This window comes from Odontesthes bonariensis, chromosome 17 (assembly GCF_027942865.1).
Source record: "Odontesthes bonariensis isolate fOdoBon6 chromosome 17, fOdoBon6.hap1, whole genome shotgun sequence".
Lineage (NCBI taxonomy): Eukaryota > Metazoa > Chordata > Actinopteri > Atheriniformes > Atherinopsidae > Odontesthes > Odontesthes bonariensis.
The window spans coordinates 37,245,640-37,251,639 of record NC_134522.1 but is presented as its reverse complement, the minus strand read 5'-3'; positions in this window follow the sequence as shown (position 1 = coordinate 37,251,639).

Below are 6,000 nucleotides of genomic sequence, written 5' to 3'. Positions count from 1 at the left end.
TATGTTCACCTTTATCTCAGAGGTTGTACTTACACTTGACAAAGTATAATTGGACATTTGCTAGTGATATGAGCAGGCCATCCACCGTCTTTGTCATGTTCTTTGGATGTGATAAACGATGTGTGTGTGTGAGTGTTGTTTCAGTACCAGACCTATCTGACATACATTTCGTTTGTATGAGCAGAGTGTAAACGTACAGACTAGGAACATAGATTATTAAGTGAACTACAGAATATGACTACATAAAGTCTAAGAATAAAGCCAATTTATAACACCCCCAATGATAAACTCATTCCTACTCCCTTGGCTGAAAGGTATTTACAGGTTTTAGAGCAACATCTGCTCCCATCCAGACGACGTCTTCTTCAGAGAAGGCCATATAAAAGCATGGCTTCGTAATGGCAGAGTCCAGGTGCTGGACCTGGCTTCAGTCCAGACCTTTCACCAGCTGAAAACATTTCAAATACAACAAAGCAGACCCAGGACTGCTGAGCAGCTACAATCCTCTATCAGACAGGAATGGGACAACATTACTCTCCCAAAGGTCCATCAGCTGGTCTCCTCAGTTCCAGATGTTTACAGATGTTGTTAAAAGAAGATGGGATGCTACACAGTGGGAAACATGGACCTTGTCCCATTAAATTCAGGATGAGCTAATATTCTTCATGAACTAGTAAAATGTCTCACTTTAAACCTGTGTCTCACTTTGGAATGTTTTCTATTCTGTTGGGGATATAGGGTATGCACCTATGTTACTGTTCTGCTTAGACATTTTTGCCTTTGGTTTCAACACCATTTAAAGGTTCCAGGAGAGACCATGGGACGGGAAAGTGTGGAGAAAACAGCATTCCATTCATGTGCTGCTACGCTGCCTTGGTTATCATCACTATTATCCAGCCACTTGGTGACTGCCAGTGTTTGTCAAGTTACTTTTAAAAAGTAATTAGTTACAGTTACTAGTTACTGCTCCCAAAAAGTAATTGAGTTAGTAACTCAGTTACCACATTGTAAAAGTAATTAGTTACTCAGCAAAGTAACTGTGGCGTTATTTTTTATGTTCTATAACATCTTTAACATCAAATATGTTTATAATAACTCAGGGCTCTCAAGTTTTCAAGTTTGCTTGGAGTGAGATTCGGGCGGGGCAGGGCCGTGTGCGCGGGGGGGTTTCTTTCGTTTTTTTTTTTGGGGGGGGTCCCTTGCAGTATCCCATCGCCATAAACTAGCTACTTAAAGAACAAAGAAATTGTTTTATTTATACCGAAATCACAAATCTTCACTTTTACACTAAATTCTGCTATATTTTAAAATAAATTGTTTTAGGTATGCAAAGTCTTAACAAACAAAAAAACAGACAAATTAAATTAAGAAAAACAAACATAACCCCAAATGGGCCCCTTGAGCAGTCCCTCTCTGTGTGTGTTTGTTTATGAGTGTTGTAAGTGTGTGTGGCAGATTTTGACGCTTGATGACTGACATTGGGGGCTCCCATTTAAAGCACAGCCATTTTCACAGTCATGATGGATGACAGATCCATTCAGAGCCAACGTGTTCCTGGTCTTGGTTTTATTGAGCCCCACCATGGAAAAAACCTTCTCTGCATCAGCATTTCAGTGTGGCAGAACTAATACCAGTTTGGCAATTGTAGATAGCCTTATTGGGAATCTGTTCATACCAGTCACCTTTACATATTTTTCATTAAGTTGCTCATGTCAAAGGGTGTGTGCTGAATATTTAGACCTACTACTCCAACGAACACTTTAACCGGCAGGTATTGGTCTTTTACAAGGAGTAGGAAAACTATAGTAACTAATAAAAGATTCAAATAAATGAAGATATGACCTGCTGATGATCCTGACGGTTCTCTTCCACCTCCAGCTCATCTACAACTTCTGCACGCATTCAGAGCATAATAGGTTATGTCCGCTGTGCATTCATGGAACGCGTGCTTGCAGCTGAAAGCTATTTCAGACCTCACCCGGCAACAAGAAATTCTGTTTTCTGATTTGCCGATGGGTTGCTAAATCAAGACAGCTGTACCAGAGCTATAGTTCTGAGCTGTATGAGCGCACAGTAACCTGCCATTGACTCATTTATAGTATAGGCCATTAGAATTTCTGTGCGACGAAGTTGATAATTTCTCAGCGTGAGAAATGGCATGTGTGGCGTGTGAGCGTGTGAACTTGTTGAAATGCGTGTGTTTCACGCTCATTGCGTGAGACTTGAGAGTAGGGGTGGGCGATATGTATCGTTTGCGAAATTATCGTGAATGTTGTTTTGACGATGAGTAATTTTGCAATATCGAGATATAGGCTATATTTATGTATTTTTTTTTTCAATCGCCAAAAATCAATAAAGTGCGGCGCCAGTGGTCCTCTGCCCTTACCACAGCGCCACGCCACGCCCTGCTTTGAACACTAATTTTTTCAAAGTAAACGCTTCGGACCCCGCGGGACACTCAGCTAAGAGCATCGAGGGGCATGGCAGGGGCTGGTACAGACGGTAGCTCGCCTCGCGGCAGACCGTCAGCTCGATCCCGAGATCCAAGTACGAGCTTTTTAACTGCAGCAACTTTAAGATACGCTATTGGAGTTGGAATTACCGCGGCTGCTGGCACCAGACTTGCCCTTCAATTGATCCCTGTTAAAGGATTTAAAGAGTCCTGAATTGTTATTTTTCGTCACTACCTCCCCGAGTCGGGAGTGGGTAATTTGCGCGCCTGCTGCCTTCCTTGGATGTGGTAGCCGTTTCTCAGGCTCCCTCTCCGGAGGGAGAAGTAGCCTGAGAAACGGCTCGAGGTTATCTAGAGTCACCAAAGCGGCCGGGGCACCCCGCATGGGTTTTGGGTCTGATAAATGCACGCATCCCCGAAGGTCAGCGCTCGTTTTGCATGTATTAGCTCTAGAATTGCCACAGTTATCCAAGTAACGGTAGAGCGATCAAAGGAACCATAACTGATTTAATGAGCCATTCGCAGTTTCACTGTACCGGCCGTGTGTGCTTAGACTTGCATGCTTGTGTTAATTTTATTGTGATCTTAACGCAAGTTTTAATTTTCTTTTTAAATATCGTCAAAATATCTTTATCGTGAAAATCCTAAAAAATATCGAGATATTTTTTTTTGCCCATATCACCCACCCCTACTTGAGAGCCCTGTTAACTGATTGAATTCATTCAAGGTAAACACAAGAAACTTGTGCTAAAAGAAAAATAAATAAATAATGGACCAGACTCAGTGAATATTTCCCTATACACCCTATATAGAAGATATAAAAACACTACATACAGTAATTTAGAACATTCGGTATTTATTTGAACTCAATAGATTGCAGCCTGCCATATGATGCATGGAAATAAATTAATAAATAAATTCTGACCCGAAAAATGGAGTGTTGTTTGTTTTCGAGTGGCTCCGTCTCCTTCGCTGGGGCTCACGCTAGCTGCATTTGGGCTTGGGGTTGGGTTAGCTAGCTGCATTTGGGCCTGGGGTTGGGTTAGCAGCTGCATTTGGGCTTGGGGTTGGGTTAGCTAGCTGCATTTGGGCCTGGGGTTGGGTTAGCTAGCTGCATTTGGGCCTGGGGTTGAGTTAGCAGCTGCAGAAGCAACAAGTGCTTCATATTCGCATGGGTTGATGTGAGGTGCTTCATCAGATTTGAGTTACTTGAGGCAGACTTGGATAAAGTTTTTTTCCCTGGGCATAGCGTGCATGTTACATACACATTCTTGCCTTTTATCTCCACGAGTGAGAAGTAGTGCCGGTACTTCCAGTTAGAGAATGCTACCTTTGAACTTCCCTGGCTCGTCGCCGTTGTCTTCTGTGTGTGTTTAGTAGTCAGCGCGTGCAGTGAGACAGCGTGAGTAGGGCATCCGCCCACACAGCCAATCATCATCGCATTTGCAACGGTGTCATCATCCCCACCCCTGCTCTCTCCAGGCAGCTGATGTGTAGCCTAAAGCCTACAACCAAATTGTAGTAACGCGCCACTTTATATTCTCAGTAACAATAACGGTGTTGTAACGATGGGAAAAGTAATTAATTAGATTACTCCGTTACTGGAAAAATAACGCTGTTAGTAACACCGTTATACTTAAACGCTGTTGCTCCCAACACTGGTGACTGCCTGGTAAAGGAGAACAGGAACCTTACAAAAGTAATGGACACATGTAAAGCAAAACTAAACTAACAAAAAAGGAAAATCAGAACCAACAAACCACAACACTGAGTCACTGATGGTTGTTGTTGAAAGGTATGGAGCAGGTGCTGTCTATTGACCTATCGGTTTCTTAGAAAATGGATTCAAGGTAAACACAAGAAACTTGTGCTAAAGGAAAAAAAAAATGGACCAGACTCAGTGAATAATTCCCTATACTCCCTATGTAGACCAGTGAGCAGTGCTGACCAACATGTCATTGGGGTCATCAGGTGGGAACCTCCTTTCATCAGTGTTTCGTCTTGTTGGGCCCACGACACCTCCAGGAGGCCAGACAGTGATCACTGGCATCCCAGAGTTACTCCTCTAATGCCAGCCATCACTGCTCCTCACACCACAACAACCATCTTTTTTTCTTTTTTTTTTTCCTCCCCACAACCACAAGCTACCTCAGCCTCTCACCAACTGCACACCAGTCACAGCGGGTGGGGATTCAAACCCTGGTTTGGGTAGGGGGTAATGAAAGTATGGAGGGTGCCAGATGTGGAGGCAGGACGAGACACACTAGCAGATTCAGCAGACAAACTCACCTAAACAGTCCTACAATCACTAAAAATGCTAGGAAAAACCAAGCCATACAGACCAACTCACCTAAAATGGCTGCCTGGTTTCAAAAGGCTCACATTGGCCACACCCTCCAATTAAATATCTTGAACTTCTTCTTTGCTTTTTCCAATAGTCTGTTTTCCCTAAGTGCTTCTTCTAATCCAAACCCACTGACTGGACTTTACTGCCTTATCTGACACTTCCTTCACTATTTTCCTCACACTCTGTCCACTTACACCCAGCTCCCTCAACAATGAGACAACAGACTTTGCAACAAATCCTCTACATCCTACTTCCACTGGACAGATCCTAACTTTCCATCCTCGCTGCTCTGCTTCTGTCCCCAACTCCACATATCTAAGCTTTTTCCTTTCATATGCTTCTGCTACTAATTCCTCCCAAGGAACAGTCAGCTCTATGAAATAGACTCTCATTCTACTCCTAGACCACAAGACTATATCAGGCCTTAGATTTGTAGAGGCTATCTCCTGGGGAACAACAAGCTTATTTCCTAAATCTACCTGCATCTCCCAATCACAAGCATCCTCTAAGCTGCCGTGCCTCCTTATCGTCTTATTAAAGGACAATTTCGGTCGTTTACAACATCCAGCTGTATTGCCCAATCTACCCATGATTTAGCCATAGCAAAGACGCAAAAAAATGTCATCCGACCCTGACAGTGTTGCTTGCACGGAGATTTCGGACTGACAACATAGCTATGGGGGCATCAATTTATATTGTGTTTTAAACGCTATTTTCATACCTCTTCTACAGCTCCAAACAACATAACACTTACGTGGTAGTGAGTAGAGGGTCCCTAAAGCCAAACCGAAGTGTCCCGAGGTCTTCATGTGGTCGGATATAGAGTCCAGAATGAATTCAATCAAGCCAGTACCTGCTCTCAATCAGAGCTCTTCCGTCAACATGAGGCTATCTCACGCGAGACATCACGTCACGTGAGTCGGTAGTTGATTGCCGAGTGTGCAGTAACTCGCTCTGGAAAGTCACAATTTCGTTGCCGTTCTTTTTACAAACATAGTCCAGTATTTCTTTCGAAAGTGAAATGAAGTTGTATGCAACAGCAAAGCCTAGCTTACTAACAGGTTGGAATTTTGAAATGTCACGTGACGTGATGTCTCGCGTGAGATAGCCTCCTGTTGACGGAAGAGCTCTGATTGAGAGCAAGTACTGGCTTGATTGAATTCATTCTGGACTCTATATCCGACCACATGAAGACCTCGGG